This window comes from Cnephaeus nilssonii, assembly GCF_951640355.1.
Source record: "Cnephaeus nilssonii genome assembly, chromosome: 3".
NCBI lineage: Eukaryota > Metazoa > Chordata > Mammalia > Chiroptera > Vespertilionidae > Cnephaeus > Cnephaeus nilssonii.
The window spans coordinates 54,184,910-54,202,787 of NC_137074.1; the positions used below are offsets into that span (position 1 = coordinate 54,184,910).

General features: G+C 38.4%; 1 protein-coding gene across 7 annotated transcripts in view; it reads left to right on the plus strand.

Annotated features, from left to right (window-relative positions):
• ZNF148 (zinc finger protein 148) overlaps positions 1 to 17,878 on the plus strand; it is a 132,722-nt gene that overhangs the window by 1,625 nt on the left and 113,219 nt on the right. Inside the window, exon 1 of one of the 7 annotated variants that reach the window (XM_079767153.1) lies at positions 14,159 to 17,572. The exons of the other annotated variants lie outside the window; for them this stretch is intronic. The gene's annotated coding sequence lies outside the window, so the exon portion shown is untranslated. Of the gene's footprint in view, positions 1 to 14,158; positions 17,573 to 17,878 lie in introns of those variants that run through there. 7 annotated transcript variants of the gene reach the window in all.

Consider the following 17,878-nt stretch of genomic DNA (forward strand, 5'->3'; position numbering starts at 1 on the left):
TGGAGGATCTAGAATATCTGTTTTGGTCTTAAGTTGCAAGGTCAGGGCTGGTTGCCTTGAGGTCTAGGGGAACCTGAAGAGACTGGATAATTCTAAATCCAGGTTGGAGGGAGTATTAGCATTTTTATATCAGGAAATGAACCGAGACCTAATGCATTTTGCTCAATTCACAACCACACCAGATTTTAAGAGGGGACCTCTCGGCTAGAACCATATTCTTTTTTTAAAAAAATACATTTTTATTGATTTCAGAGAGAAGGGAGAGAGAGAGAGAGAGAGAGAGAGAGAGAGAGAGAGAGAGAGAGAGAGAAACATCAGTGGTGAGAGAGAATCATTAATCGATTGGGTGCCTCCTGCACACCCCACATGGGATCGAACCCACAACCCAGGCATGTGCCCTAACCAGGAATCGAACCCTAACCTCCTGGTTCATAGGTTGACACTCAGCCACTGACACATGCTGCCTGGGGCTAGAACCATACTCTTAAAGCTTTATTCACCTGAAAATTGGTTGTTAAGAAGATTTGTATACACACTACATTATAATATTAATTCAGCTGAGGAGAGGATAGTATGAAAAATCCTTTTATGGAAGTAGAGGGTGGAGGGATTAATGGGGAAGATAGAAAGAAATTTGGGAGAGGGATGGAAAAATTCAATCATTCATTTAACAACTACTGTATCTCTAAAGGAGGATGATAATTTAGCATTAGAGTGGAGAGGGGCTTTTATTACATTTTCTTACAGAAATCAATCCAGATTATTTTTTAAAATTTGGAAAACTATGTCAGTACATTATATATTCCTGTAGGATGCTTCAATATTTTACATTTTTACTGTCATAGTATGAGAGGGTCTTTTTTTTCTCCCTCCCGTGTTATCATTTTTAAAAATTTTTGTAAGTTTATGGACTTAAATATAGTAATATGTCATTATTGTTTTTCTCCCCTTTTAAAAATATATGGAATTATACATGTACATAATTTAAAAATAAAATTATACTGAGGGAGCTTATAATGAAAAGCAATAGCCCTGTCTCACTTGTTCAATTGCAGTTCCACTTTCCAGTCTACTATTTCTAAGCATTAATTTTGGTAGTTTATATCATGCTTCTCACAAGGTCCAAAAATAATCCCCATGTACTATTACTTCTTGATTGATTAAAATGACATTATGAAGTAGTGAAAAGACTTCTTACTATGAATGGAAAGGATTTGTGTCACTGGCATTAATCCCCTTCCTGCTTCTCCTTTCCAACCTTTGATAGTTACTATTTAAACTTTTTTATTCTATGTTTTTATATCTTTGATATGCTTAAAGAGAAAGCATTTAAAATTAAACTGGACATACTGGGTGAGATGATAAAGGGAGGTTTGATGAATGGACCTGTAAGAAAGAGTAGGCTGCAGAAACAGCATCTTTGCAGCATCAGGGTTGCTGGTTAGAGATGAGTTGTTGTTTGGCAATGCTAGTTCATCTTGGAATTAGTTACCAGGTAAGTTTCGAAGTAGTATTTTTTGTCTTGTGGAGAGTTTGAGTGTGGGGAATCGGAATGGATTAAGATGACTCTTAATTGTTCTTTCCAGGCTTTTACAGCAATTCTTACTTTTTCAGGAAGGAAGGATTGGCGTGGATATGTGTTTCATTTTTATGGATGGAGGGATGGGGAAATGTGAAAAAAGGGAGGAGGAGGGACCGGGTATGAAGGAGGTGGTGCTAATTTTGTGGGAGGGTGTAGAAAAGGTCAAGAATTCTGAGGACATTTGGATATAGTTGATGTGAGGGAGATTTAAATTACAATGGTTAGACTGAGATTTGTGGAAGTTATAAGGAAATTAGCATACTTAAGCCACGAACATGTTGCTAATATGGTGGAAAATGGTATGTTGCTTGTATATTAGGATAGATTCATAAAGTACTGGTTTTTGGAATTTGTGTATGAGGTGCAACATTACCAAGGCAGTGTGCCTGAGATTGGGAGAATAGAAAGATCTTGCTCCCGTTTTAGGAAGTCTTGTTTAAGTAACCCCACCTCTTGAGATCTCTCTTATTCTGAATAAAAACAGTATTCACATGTAGATTATATAGTGCTAAATTTTGTCTTTTTTTATGGAATTATTCTCTTTGTTTGGGAAATGGTGGCTTAATTGTAACCTCCTCTAGAGCTGAGATTTAGTTTAATTTCTGGGACCCTCACAACAGTTTGCTTCTTAACTGCTTAATAAAATACCTGTTGAATGACTGATATAGTGTTCACTGCTTTAGTGATATAGTGGAGATGTGTAAAATTGCTGAGCAATATGGTGGTATTGCAGACAAAATGTGTGTGGTGGTGGAGGTGGTGGTGTGTGTGTGTGTGTGAGAGAGAGAGAGAGAGAGAGAGAGAGAGAGAGAGAGAGAGAGAAAGAGAGAGAGAGAGAGAGAAAGAGGGAGAAAGGATATATTACTGGGGAAAGCCTTTAGATTTAAGGGGAGAAGACAGAATGGATTAGAATGGAGCTGTAACAATTCTGCCAAAACATTGAAGGGATGGGACCAAAGGTTCTAGTCTAATTTGAGACTAGTTTAATCTGAGTAAATCTGGTCTGGAGTTTGGGGCTGGTTTAATTTGAATTTTCTTACCTCAGGCCTAAATTACTGTTTAGAGGTTTTTAGCTGTTTTAAGAATCTGTCTGATTTTATTTAATTAATTTTTAAGATAATATGTTAGATGAAATTTCTTCCCTCAAGGAATTGGTAATACTTACATTCTTTTAGGGAGAGAAAGACAGTTTGAATTAATTCAGGAACAGTGTGAGATTTCAGAAAATTGATTTTTAATAAAACAAATATTAGAAGTATACCTTTGATGAGAATTTTTGTACATTGGTAGTCATTTTCAGAGTAGTGTTCAGAGCTTTTTTGGAACACCTTTTCTGAGCCTCTTAGCACATTCTATACAGTTTGCCTATTTATTGACTAGTTATTGTGTGCTGTTGTGGGAGGGAGCCTATAAAGGTGAGTAAAACATGGTCCCTATCGCCTAGGAGTTCATAATCCCTCCAGGATGTCACAGTTACAAATAACACAGGCATCATGTTATTCTGAATAGTTTTAGTGGTGACAAATCTTTTCAGTTTTAAAGATTTTTAGAAATGCTGAAGATGTGTTGATATCAAGTAGAGTGAATAAAGAGTAGTTTTGGTTTAAATTCACTGAGTCACAGAAATGGCAGTGATTTTTTTTTTTTGGTTGACTTATTTAACTGACTTTGGAAAACACTCCTAAAGAGGAAGTCGGAAATATTTTGAACAATGGTGACAGTACACATGTAGTTTAGGCACTAGAGGATATTGCTTAAATGCATCAGATGATTGGATGCAATGAATAGATGAGTAAATAACCTCCTAAGTTAAATACTTTAAAGAGGACTACACCGATTTTAATATGTAAATAAATTTTGGGTATGTTTGTTAATAGTTTCATTACTGTGAACAAGGTAGTTTATGATTAAGTTCCAAGATGAGTTTTACAGACAATAAGTGCTTTAGGAGTTCAGAGAATGGAGAAATAAATATTGGCTAAGGTTTGGGGAAATGATTTCAATATACCGTACTTCAGCTAGATATTTGAAAGAATTCCTTAGGGATCTCAGGAAAGGAACTAAATTGCTCCAAATTTCTCTTGCAGCCTAGAATGAACCTAGAGTCCTGATCTATTTTTGTCTGAATGCTTTCTGCCTGTTTCATTTTAGCTAGTCCTACTGATTTGTTCCTTTTCAAATCCACCTTTGCTGGATAGATTTTGAGCACTCTGTGACTACGTGTGTGTGTGTGTGTGTGTGTGTGTGTGTGTGTGTGTGTGTCTATTTCCATCTATGTCTAGTATAACTTTTAGTTTTTCCTTTTTTTGAGCCTGGACCCCACAAATTGCTTGGTTTCTGTGAGTGAAGAGCCTGAGTCAGCGTGGCTCTGTTATTCTAGCATTTTCCTGAATGCTTTTCTCAACCCTGCTTTCTGAATTACAGAGAATAGATAGAATTGAGGGCATATGTGCAGTAGACACATGCTCCATGAATAAATGAATGAATGAGAAAGAATCTGAGATAAATTAGGAGCTCTAAATGATCTATATGTTTTCTGTTTGTTTCAATTTATTTATTGGGGCTGACAAATATATAGGGGTGGGCAAAAGTAAATTACCAGCCATCATTACCTAAAAGATAAATCATAAGTAAGGATACGAAATAATAACAATAAGACAAATAATACAAACAAATAATACAAGAATAAACTGTTTTTGCAGTCTCACAACTGTTAACCTACTTTTGCCTACCCTTCTATGTACATGGTTTGAAAAGTCTACTGAAGAGAAAATGAAAGAAAAATCTGTTTGAAGACTATAAGGTCTATCATTATGGATTTTAGAAAACTAGGAATAAAGTGAAAGATAAGTAGATGGAGAAAGAGAGGTGTTATCTGATAGAAAGTATGATTCTGAAAGAAGAAAATTATTAATATATAATAGGTTATGTTTAGAGGAAAGCAAGAGAAGATTGAAGGGAAAGAGGATTGTTTGAAATGCCTGTTTTGGGGATGAAGATGGTAAGACTATTTGAAGGATAACAGAAGTCAGAATGTAGTAGAAATTATGTAGATTTATAATTGAGGTTTCAGAAAATGATTGGATGAGGTTGTTTTGTGGTTTTTTTTTTTGTGTGTGTGTTAATCCTCACTCAAGGATATTTTTCCATTGCTTTTTGGAGAGAGTGGGAGAGGGAGAGACAGAAACATTGATGTGAGAGAGACATATCAATTGGTTGCCTCCTGCATGCACCCCGTCTTAGGTGGGGGAACCTGCAACCAAGGTACGTGCCCTTGACCGGAATTGAACCTGGGACCCTTGGAATCGAACCTGGGACCCTTCAGTCCATGGGCCGATGCTTTATCTACTGAGCCAAACCAGCTAGGGATGAATGAGTTTTCTTTAGTCTGTAGACTATGCGCATTTCTTATATGCAAAAGCATTGTTGGATGCAGTCAGGAATAAATCCTTTGGGATTTATATTCTAATAGGGAGCTGGACTTCTGCACAAATAACTACACTAGGACCACAAATGTGTCAAAAGAAAAATACTGAATGTTACCGAAGTAAAGGGGAGTAAAAAACACTTGACTAAGGGAAAACCTGGGACTGCATTTAGTGGCATGGAAGTGGTATTTTAGCTAGTCTTGGAAGGGATAATAGGATCCTGACTGGCAGAAATTACTGGAAAGAGAGCATTCCAACCTGAGGGATTAGCAAAATCAAAGGTTTGGAGGTGAGGAGCCAAGGATGTATGGAGAATAGTGAGAGTTAATTTTTTTTTTTTTTATTATGACCTACAATAAGAAATGCATGTTACATCTTCACCACATATATGCATGTATGAATGTTTGTGTGTATGTATAAAACAAAATGTTTCAGTAAGAATAACAGTCCTTACCATGTTGGATGTAATCAGATGTTTTCTATTCTGTTTGACTAAGAAGATAAAAAGATGGCTGTCACTCATTAAACTGATTTCAGTACTAACTAAATAATTGATCACCTGTAGTTTGGAACATAGAGTTCATGAACAGGGCATAATATGATATAAGGTAGAAAGAGAGTTATTTGGGGGTTGGGTAGAAAATGGATGGCCTTGAAAGCTAAGCCTGTTTGTGTTTGATATGATGTAGTGTTGTTCTTAGTAAGCAAACAGAAGCTGGGTTTTAGTATTGGCCCTTCTGTTTACCCATGCTATGATTATGGAGAGATTGCTTTTCTGAGACTCAGTTTTCTCATCAGGAAATTGATAATCATTATACCTTCTGGCAAGGGTTTGAGGATTAAAGTATGTTAACATATAAAGTATAGATATTGAACTTTTTTGAGAATTGAATCAAGGACTGTATATTAGATGACTTAATCTGACAATATCTGTACCATACAGGATAGATTGGGGGCAGTGTGGTGGTACAGTAAGATTGGAGGTGAGAAGCTTAGTTAGGAGGCTACTGGAGAAACTAAGAGGGACTCAAATTAGTTTGATAGCAGCAGGATTAGAAATGAGGAGGTGGGATGTGATTAGATAGAGAGAAAAGGGGAAGATGACTGGAAATTTAGAGTTGTGGAAAGATTCAAAAGGTAGCAGCTAAAATTGAATTGCATTTTTGGGTAGTTTAGTGGGGTACATTAGAGTAAGTAGTTACAGTTTCAATTATTTGTTGAATAATTAAATATGTAAACTGAGGAATAAATTGTGAGTGGAGACAGTGATGGATGGGTTTGAGAAGGTAAGGTTATATTGAAGGGTGCTTTGGATGGACTGCAGAATTTATTCAGGGAATATTTTCGTATGCTCACTGTGGGCAAGATTCTATGGCAGGCAGTGTGAAGGATAAAGTCTATATAATAAACGCCTAATAAGTGTCCAGTCGTCCGTTCAACCAATCAAAGCATAATATGCTAAGGCTGCTCAACCGCTTGCTATGCCGTGCACTGACCACCAGGGGGCAGTCAACCGGTTGACCAGTTGCTATGATGTGCACTGACCACCAGGGGGCAGTCGACTGGTAGACCAGTTGCTATGATGTGCACTGACCATCAGGGGCAGATGCTCCAACCAGTCGGTTAGCTTGCTGCTGGGGTCAGGCCAATGGGACTGAGCGAGACAGGCTGGACATGCCCTGGAGCCCTCCCACGGTTCCTCCCCAGCTGGCCAGCCTCCCGTTTCTCTCCCTGGCCTGATTGTGCACCAGTGGGGTCCCTCGGCCTGGCCTGCGTCCTCTCGCAATCCGGGACCCCTTGAGGGATGTCAGAGAGCCAGTTTTGGCCCGAACCCGCAGGCCAGGCCAAGGGACCCTACCTATGCACGAATTCATGCACCGGGCCTCTAGTATTTATATATCATGCAGTTTATGTTCTTTGGGAGTTTATCCAGGGAAAAAATGTGCACACGTCTGTCTTATGACAGAGGTACTGTGGCAGGTTCAGTTTTGTGGAGGAATTAGTATGTAGCTTAGACCTTGAAGGATAAATAGGGTTGTAGTAGGCAAGATGGTGAAAGTTGGCATTCTAAGAAGAAGGAGTGATATGAGTGACAAAAAGTTCTGAATATGTTGAGAGGTTGGTGGCCTAAATTAACTGGAACTTAGGGCTCATGTTGACGAATGGAGGGAAATAAAACTGTAAAGTAGTTGAAACATCTAAAAATTCAGACTAAACTGGCTTTAAAAATATTTTTGAGATATAACTTACATAAAGTACTCAGATCTCAAAGATACAGGTTAATGAATTTTTTTAGGTATACAATGATGTGTAACCACTGCTGAGTTCAATATATAGAATATTTCCACATGTTAGAAGCCTTCCTTAAGTTGATGTCTCCTCCAACCAAAAGTAACTATTAATACCTCTATCATAACAGAGTAGCCTTGTGAGTTTTTGCATTTCATGTAAGTGGAATCATACATCTCTGTAGAGGTTTCTTGTGCTCAACATGTCTGAGAGATTCATTTAGGGTGTGTATAGCAGTAGTTCATTCTTTTTCATTGCTCTATTGGATTCCATTATATGAATACTAGAGGCCCGGTGCATGAAATTTGTGCATGGGTAGGGTCCCTAGGCCTGGCCGGTGATCAGGACTGATCAGGCCTTCTGGCTGCCAGCCGGGGCCTTCTTTCTGCACCGCCTCCTGGTGGTCAGCACACGTCATAGCAAGTGATCAAACTCCCGGTCTCCTGGTTGAACTCTCTAGGGGACACTTTGCGTATTAGCCTTTTATATATATAGATACCATAGTGCATTTACCCGTTCCATAATGGTTGGACAACTGAGTAATTTCTATTTTTTGGAAGTCTAAGGAGTTTTAACTTGACTCGTATGCAATGGGGGACCATTGCTGGTTTTTTGTTTATTTTTTAAAAATCTTTATTGTTGAGAGTATTACTGATGTCCCTCTTTGCTGATTTTTGAGTGGGGAAATAAGGTGGGTTCAAGAATAGTAATGTGACCTGTTTTTGTTTTGCAATGGAGAGAACCTAGTGACTAGGAGACAGAGTTAGAAGGCTAGGACAAAAGTGTGAAGTATTGAGAGTCTAAATTGGAATGGTAATGGTGGGAATAAAAGGAAAGGGATAGATATAAGAAATACTTCAAAGAAAGAATTGAACAACATATGTATGGGCTTTTGAGAAACTGGAGAAAAAGTGGACAAGAAAAGTTATGTTAAATTCTAGGGCTTTTAACACGGATGACTGTGAGAATGGTGGTGCCATTAACAGAAATTATTGGATCAGTTAGCAGAACTATTTTGGTGCGAAAGAATGGCTACTTTAGTTTTGAGACACATTAACCAGTGTGTGAGACTCCAGTGGAAGTATCCAAGGGGAATCTAGCTAGAATTAAAAATACTGGACTCAGTTGAGGAAAGAGGTCCAATAGAGATTTGGGAATATGTATATAGAGTTGATAGTTGAAGCTACTAATTCTGGATTTGGTAGGGTGCTGATGGCTATGAAATTATTTGGACTGATAATTGAAATGTTACTTGAAGCAATAAATGAAGAATCTAGTTAAAAAGAAACCATTATATTCTAATTGCTCAGGAATAAATTAGATTAGTAGAGGGTGATGGTTTAATGACTATTTTGGGAGCTCTGGGAAGAGAATTATATGAAGAATGGAAATGTAGAAGCAGTGGTTAGAGATGAGACCGTGATGGGGAGAGAATTAGAGAAAGCTCCAGGACTGAACTTGGGAAAATATCCACATTCACTGTTTGGGCTCATTCGAGACAGAAGAAGCAACTAGAGAGACCAGAGAAGAAACATATGGAACTGTGACAAAAACTAAAGGTAGTTCAGGTGTCATTGCCAAAGAGAGGATAAGGACTTGTGTGGTGCGTCATAGGATTTGGTACATGGAATTTTTTTTGGTGGGGGGGCCGGGGGAGGAGGAGTGTCTTCAAGAGAACAGTTCAGAGGCCAGAATGCATGGGGATAAAAGACTGAATGGATTGGGTTAATATGGAAGAATTGACTGTAGGAATTGTATTAAGTTCATTTTAAGAAGCAGGAACAATTTCTTTTCCAAAACTGGAGGCAAGAAGTAACAAGTGGATGAAGATACAGAATTTTTTAGAAGCTGTAAAGAGGATTGATTACAGGTGGAGAAGGTGTGGTTTGAGGGAATTCCATGAAATACATTGTTTAATGGGATTAAGTATTTAGATAAAAAAACCACGATTTGAAGCCCTGGCCGGTGTGATTCAGTTAGAATGTTGGCCTGAGCACCAAAGGTTCATGGGTTTGATTCTTGGTCCAGGGTACATACCTGGATTGCGGGTTTGCTCCCCACCCCTGGTCAGGGTGCGTGAGGGGGGGCAACCAATTGACGTGTCTCTCTTACGTGGATGTTTTTCTCTGTCTCTCCCCCCCCCCCTTCCCTTCTACTCTCTCTAAAAAAAGCAATGGAAAAAATATACCCTCAGGTGAGGATTAACAAAAACACACACAAAAATAATTCGGATTAATCAGTGAGATGAGAGTTGTAAAAGATTTCATAGTTCTCTGTGTGGGTGGGTGTGGAGAAAATAGACGGTGAAGATTGTCTATTATTGGGGAGATACGTGGCAAATATAATGGAAGGTCATGATATTCTGGAGAGGGCAGTATTAAAATGGCTGATGGACAGGTTTAAATTGTGTAGAAAGACAAGTGCAGCTAAAAGGAGGTGAAGAGCAGGCATAGAACTAGAAAAAAGTAATTAAAAAAAGAAAGGGCTTCTGAAGTTATAATCCTAGTGGTACAGTACTTCCAATTGATGACCTCTTTTCAGTATACATATGTGTGGGTGAGGTATAGATGAAGGTTTTAGGATTTGAGGAAGGTAAGGGTGTAGAACAAACATGTCAAACTTGAGGCCCACGAGTATTTTTGCGACCCAGCCAATATAACTGTATGTAAGAAATAATGTAATAAAAATTTCATAACTTAAATTTTACAGTATCCTGTTATACATAATTATTAGTAACAAACTATAACGTTTGCTAATGACTGATTACTATAATTGTGTTGCATTCATTTCCCTTATGCACCTTACACGCAGGCACACCATTTCTCCCCACTAATACTAGCAGCGAATATTTTAGCCGCCGATTGCCACATCATTAGTCTTGTACTGACTTGTTTGGTGTGCGCAACAGGAAATACTTTGCTTTCGGAGAAAAAGAAAAATAGGTTTATTTGCGTTAAGCTTATTAATTTGTGCAGTTATTCAGTGTCTGGTAAGTTAATGTTCAAGAAAAAATACTAATTTTTATTAAAATGTTCTATTATTTTATGTTAATGATTACTCCTTTATTTCAGCCCTTTGTATTCAGCATGTCTCTATCTAAATAATCCCACATTTCTGTGAAAATTGAAGCTTTTGTTTTTTTGCAGCCCACATAAACTTAAACCTTGTTTATTTGGCCCATATTAGCCTTTGAGTTTGACATGCTTGGTGTAGAAAGTTCTTCAGCATTGTTTTTGAAGTCACTGAGAATAATGGCTGAATCTGGGACAAAGTAGAATTGAAATCTTTGGGGAAGGAAGATGGGAGGGTATTGTGGAGCTTGGTGATGTTGCAGATGGGATGGTTTAAGTGAGTAATGTGAATTGCAAGGAGATTTTTTAGTGATTGAGAACAGTGGGAGTGTCCCTGGGGAAGCAGTTGTTCCTTTAATAAACTGTAGGAGTAGGAGAATGTATATAGCTAAGCCCTGAGAAAAGCTAGTTTTCCAGGAAAAGCCAAGTTTGAGATAAAATGAGGAAGTAGTCACAACAGTCCAAGCAAGAGATGATAGTGACCTGAATTGCAGTGGCATTGGGATGGAGATAGATGGATATATTACATTCACTAGTTCTTTAAATTTATTAATAAATTATACTTCAAAATCATAACCATTCACATGTTGCTATGTAATGTACTGGTATAAATTCAACTGAGAGATTTGTAGATTAGAAATGAGACAGTGAAAGAAAATAAAAAAAGATGAGGTAAAGGTGTACTAGTATGAAAGGCAAAAAACATGGAGTAATTTGTTGACAAAGAACATGGACAAGCTGATAAAGCTAGTAAATGGATAGTACAGAAATGAATGAGGAGGTTGGAGTTGACCTGAATAGGAATAAGAGTAAGATGAAGAGAAGTGTGAGTGGCTTGTAGCAGAAAAAGTATGGAGAAAACAATGCTACTTAGGAAATTACTAATGCCAGGAGCCTATTTCTTCTCCATGCAAAATAAGGACTCCTTGCCACCCACGATGTTATAAAAATGATAGTATATCATGCAACGCTTTAAAAGAAATAGCATAAATGATAGAGACATTGAGATCTTTGATCTCTACTTGAGTGCCTCAAAACCACATCAAATTTGTTTGCAAAAAATTGTGTGGTGGTAATTTGTATATGTAAAGAGTTTCAGGTAAAAAGTGGAAAGAATGGGGTGGATGGTAGGAAGTAGGTGTCCTAATGGGTCTAAAATAGCTTCTGTAGTTTTTTTTCTTTTTTGTCTAAATGACTTTATCTCATATTCCTTAGTGTTATAAGGCTGGTTTGCTCTTTGTTCTCATTTCATTTATTACTTGGATATGGGAGACTCCCAGTTATACAGTTTTATAGAAATGCTTTCTTGTCTTATTTCTAGTTATTTATCATTTATTGAATATCTCAAAAGGAGCTGTCTTGCAGTTCCAAAAACAAAATGTGGCTAAAACGGAAACACTGCTTTTATTTTTGTTTTGTTTTGCTTTTAAATCTTGAATATTTAAGGGCTTGAAACCTTCATCATCTTCCATTGATGATGTTTAAGACCTAGATAAGATCTCATATTCTTTGGCTTTTGTTTCTGCTCTCAAACTTTTTTCTTTTTTTAAATATATTTTATTGATTTTTTTACGGAGAGGAAGGGAGAGGGATAGAGAGTCAGAAACATCGATGAGAGAGAAACACCGATCAGCTGCCTCCTGCACACCCCCCACTGGGGATGTGCCTGCAACCAAGGGACATGCCCTTGACCGGAATCGAACCTGGGACCTTTCAGTCCGCAGGCCGACGCTCTATCCACTGAGCCAAACCGGTTAGGGCTGCTCTCAAACTTTTGTTTGTCCAGCTCTGTAGTAGTATTCATTTATGTCAGACTTCATCTTCTGTCAATTTTTCCCTTGTACTATCAAAGATTTGACTTGCAAGTGATTGCTTACCAAACTGTGGTTTTTGAGATTCTCTATCAGTGCCTTGCTGTGGTCCTGGCAACTGACACTTAAACCATGAAGATACCAATGCTGTATGCTTCATACCCTTTGTGTTTGCATTATATGCCTCACATGATTGACTAACTCTTTCAACCTCTGAGCAAAGTACACTTTCTGACCCTCCAGATTTAATAATGAAAGGCCCGTGGGGATCCAGAGCTTTGACAACCTAAGAGGGCCACGGGATGTCACTTTGCCCAACTCAGTCTTTGCTGTAACCTCCTTGTTTCGTCTAGAATTGTTTCTAGGACTAGTTTCAAACATAGCTGGGCCTTGGAGAGGAGGGAGGTATATTCTGAATATTTGAGTGGATTGTTTGTGTTAGACTAATGATATCTTAAGGAAGGTGTTGGGAATGATTATGGTAGAAATGGAGAATATTTAAGTGATAATTATATTAATTTAATATAGGTAAGTAACTTAACAGGATAGGGGTCGGGTATCTGGAAATGAGACAATGAAAGAAAAAAAAAGATGAGGTAAAGGTGTAGTATGGGTCCTGTAGATGTGTGTTTGTCAACACATACACACCTGCATGTATGGTTACATACAATGGTTGAGGTAATGTGTTAATTTGACTAGGTTCTATAATTAGTCTTTAGGGAAATGGGATGGTGGTCTTGAGTTATGAGTGGTTCAAATGAATTGGTAGAGAATATTTGGAAAGATCATTGTCAAATTAACTGGGGATATGCTTAGGAAATGGATTTTTTCAGTGACTGTGGTGGCCTCTCTGATGTAGATTCACAAAATTTGAGGGCAATTTGGGTGTTAAATGGAGTGTCAGGGAATGAGGGACTGGACAAAAGAATGCAGCGTTTGAGAAAGTTATTTATGAATTATTTGGTAGGAGCTGATAAACATTATAAAAGTTGTGGAGAGGTTTTGAATAGGTAAGTGGGAGATAGAAGGAATCTATGAGGAAGCTTGTTACAGTCGAAAAGTAAGTTCAGAAGAGTAAAATTGGAAAGATGGTTTAGGGAAGATTATTCTTTTGGGAAAATGCAGTTCTTAGGTTAAAAACTGGAAGGCAAGGGCAGACTAAAATGAGTAAATGAAGGTGTGGAGAAGTAAGAGTAAGAGGAAAGCTGAAGGGTAAGAGGCTACTGAAAGATTTCTTACTGTAAGGAGTGTCGTGTTGGATTCTATTTTGATGAGTAGTTCAGTAAGGAAAGGGGGCTTTTACCCAGGTTAATGATGCATTATGATTTTATTTCTGAAGAAACCAGGCGGATAGGGAGCCCTTCTGTTCCCTGGGCTTGTGGAGCCCGCGCCCGATCCGCAGCCGCACGGGCGGCATTTTGCCCGGCGCTCGGCTTGTCTGCTGGCGGAGCCGGAGCCGGAGCCGCAGCCGCGCGGTGGTGGGCCCGGAGCCGCCACGCCGCCGCCGCCGGCACCGCCCGCGAGCTCGGCCGAGCAGAGCCGCGGTGGGCGGCGGGCTGCGGGGATTCAGGCACCCGCGGCTCCTCCGGGGGCGCTCCGGTCAGTGAGCCGGCCCGGGGTCGAGAGGTGGGGGCGGGGAGGGGCTTTCCTGAGCGCCGGCTTCCGTGTGTGTGTGTGTGTGTGTGTGTGTGTGTGTGTGTATGCGTGTGCGTATGCGTGTGTGTATGTGTGTGTGTATGCGTGTGCGTGTGTGGTGTGTGCGTGTGTGTATGCATGTGTGCGTGTGTGTATGCATGTGTGCGTGTGTATGTGTGTGTGCGTGTGTGTGTATGCATGTGTGCGTGTGTGTATGTGTGTGTGCGCGCGCGTGTGAGTGAGCGCGTGTGCGGGGAGGCGGCGGGGAGCGCGGAGAAGTCAGGGCTTTTCCTGCGCGGGGGGGCAGCCCGGCCCGGGCCTCGGCGGGCGGGGTGGGGGGGGCCTCCCTGACACGGGTCTTCGGGTCCGCGGCGGCGGCAGGGCCTCTCAGGCCCCCTTTCTCGCAGCCAGATGGCAAACTTTGTGAGTGGCTTCTCCGCCTAACAAGTGTCTGCCTGACGGCGGGGCCGCCGAACCTTTGTTGACACCCTCTTTCCCTCCTCACCCCCAGTCTTCTGTGGGACTGCACCGTGTTTACAGTTTCGTGGTGTGCGAAAAGGTCAGGTGGGTAACTTGGTCTAGTAGACAGTTTGTACGTGATATGAAGAGCAAAAAAATGTACGCAGGTCTCCGCACATGGGTTGCGCTAGTAAAATCTGCATGTTGAGTGGTCAGGACAGCCCTGAGGCCTTTCCAGATTTAGACGATGGGGCAGACTTTTCCTTTCCGGACTTTGTGAAGCACTGCTTCCAGCGTCAGGAAAGCACTGCTTGTGCAGGATACTGAAAGCTAGATAGAGTTAAAACCCCTCCCGAGAGCTCGAGTTAAAAACAGCTCTTATTTTTGGTTTTACATAATAATCATGATTTGTGTAGTTTACATACAGAGTTTTGCAAAATCGGGCATGGTATTTTAAAAAAAGCATTTCTTACTAATTTAATAGAGAGCAATGGTAAAGGCACCACACAGTTTTGAAATTTCAAGTATGTTAAATGTTGCTATAAATAAAATGCTATTCAGATTTTTAGATTTAATAAATCTAAAAATACGTTTGCAGTTGTCCTTTGGGTGTAGGAGGAAGTCCTGGGTTTCTCAGTGCATATTTCTGGGCAGATTGTCAGTATTGTCAGCATGATACGGGTATAGAACCTTAACCTGAGTGAATAATTTGTTTGAGATTACCAGTCTGTTTTGCAGCTGGGAATAGACTGGGTCTCTTATTCCCAGTCTGGTGACCTATCCAAGAATAGACTAAGGAAACTGGGTATTTGTCTGTTTGGTGGAAAATAATGACTGAGTTGATTTTATAGTGAGTATTAAAGAGCCAAAAAAGGGATGTGTGAACATTTAATTTTCTGTTGTAACAATTAAATGTAGTTTCTCCACACTGAATGTCTTTGGCCAATACATAAAGGACTTAAGGATATTCCTCAGTGTTACTTTTTATGGCATTTGTAGCCCATTTACACTTGATTAAAACAGATAGATGCTTTTTGTATTTAACCGGTGAATGTGTTTTTCATGTGGGTATTCTCACTGGTTAGAGAACAGCAGGTAACTTGAGAATGTTTAGCCTCCTCTCAAATGGTAAGGAGAAGAATAATTATGTTAACTTCAATAATCTCTGGTAAAAAAAACACGTTGGCTTTATTGAGGATGCTCTTTATTGAGGATGGTATACCTGTGGATAATCTCAGCTTTATATGTATACTATTAGTCTCGTTCTTGTTACTTACTGTATTAGATCTATACAACAATGTGTTTTTTATACAACAATGTTTTATTAACATGTTTTCAGTAAGCCTTATACAAAAAAGTACCTTTTCTTTGTATCCTGGTATGAGTTGTAATTGACCCTTTTTGTTTTCTTCATTCCTAGCCTTTCTAATGCCCTTTTCCCTATATCGCAAAAACAAAACAAAAACAATCTTCTTCCTTCTTTCCATCTCCAAAGAACCCTCAGATTTTAAAATCCAATACCAGAGGTCTCCACCAATATCTGAAGACATTTTTGGTTGCACTGGAGGATTCTACTTGGTATATAGTAGGTAGATGCTAAACATCCTACGATGGACATGATAGCCCCCACAACAAAGAATTTTCCAGTGCAGAATGCCAGTAGTGTAGATGTTGAGAAACCCTGATCTAATATGTTGAGAATAATATTCTACTAAATAATTTAAATATATATAAATCATTTTATAAAGTTATAATAATATAAATAAATAAATATATAATTGTTATTTTATAATTATAATAATTATAATGACATTTCTGTGACACATCTGTTATAAATGTTTTTCCAAAGATGTCATTAGAGTGATCATGGGTCAAAGCTTATTAAGTATATTTTAGAGCCTCATGACATAGGATTTTGGAGTTGGAAGATTAACAAGTATAACCCTTTCAGTATGTAGATAAGGAAATGGGAGTTTCAGAGAGATTCTGACTTACCCAAGATTCCACAGATAATGCAGAGCTCAGGTCTCTTGTTATGTCTATAATAAATAATTTTAACTTATTTAATTAAAATTAACTTAAATAATTACTGAGGGAAATAATATTGTATCATTTTGCTTGATATACAAATAAAGTAACCAAATAAAAATAAAATTACATTGTGTGAATCTCAGTATTCAATTAATTATTGTTACTTTTTCAGATTCACATGTGTTGAACTTTTCAGCATCTGCTTTTAAAAAAATGTGAAAAATGGAAAATAGCACATACAATTTTAAAACAAAATTTAAAGTTAATAATGAATGGTATCTTAGGCAACATTGCAATTGCAAAACCAACTGGACTTGTTAAATGTCTTATGGTTTCTTGAATTTAAACATGCAATCTGTAATATGAAGATCACAATAATAGTGAATTATTGTGCTGATTGTAAATCTATTCTAGCAAGTGTTTTGGCTAATTTTAGAAAAACTAATGGAAGTTTCAGGTGAAATGTAACTGGGTGAAATATAAATTGCGTATTTAGATGAAATATTTTCAAATAAAGTTGTGTATTGTCAGGAATAAATATAAATGGGGTTCTTTCTATGTTAAAATTTTTTTTCTGTACTGTTTTTTAAAAATATAAGTAAGACAATGAGGACAAAAGACCATATGAGCAAAGATTTCTTTAAAAATTGTTTTGTATAATAAATTTATTTTATAGAAAAAATTTAAAATGCATATTAGCAAAAGTAAAAATCAACTGGAGAAGGTACTATTAATATTTTGATATATGGCTTTCTTATATTTTCATTAAACCTTTTATTAGGGAAAAAATTAAATAGATGAAAAATAGAGTAGTATTATTAATCTCCGTATATCTATGACCTAACTTCAAGAGTTAGCAATTAATGGCCAGTCTCATTTCATTAGTACAGGCATACCTCGTTTTACTGTGCTTTACTTTATTGTGCTTCGTAGATGTTGCAGTTTTTAAAAATACATTTTTATTGATTTCAGAGAGGAAGGGAAAGGAAGAGAGAGATAGAAACATCAATGAGAAAGTTCGACCCCTGCTCCCTCACCCCCCCCCCCCCCCCCCCCCCCAGGGATCGAACCCCAAACCCCGGCATGTGCCCTAACCTGGAATCAAACTGTGACTTCCTGGTTTATAGGTCGATGTTTAACCACTGAATCACACTGGCTGGGCAATGTTGCATTTTTAACAAATTGAAGGCCAGACCCTCTACCAGCAAAAAGATTACAACTCACTTTATTGTGGTGGTCAGGAGCCAAATCTGCAATATCCCTGAGGTATGCCTGTACCTACACCTCTTTTCTCCCCTCTCATTTTCTTTTCAACTTTATTTTGAAACAATATGGACTCACAAGAAGCTGCAAAACTAGTATAGTCCTATATATCCTTTATCCAGCTTTCCCCCAGTGGTTACATCTTATAATGCTCTAGTAAGACATCAAAACCAGGAAATTGATACTGGCACATCACTGTTAACTAAACTTACTCAGTTTTACCATTTTTGAAAACCTGAATTTATTTGTGTGTGTATAGTTTTATGCAGTTTTCTCCCTTATATAAAATTATGTAACTGCCACCACAGC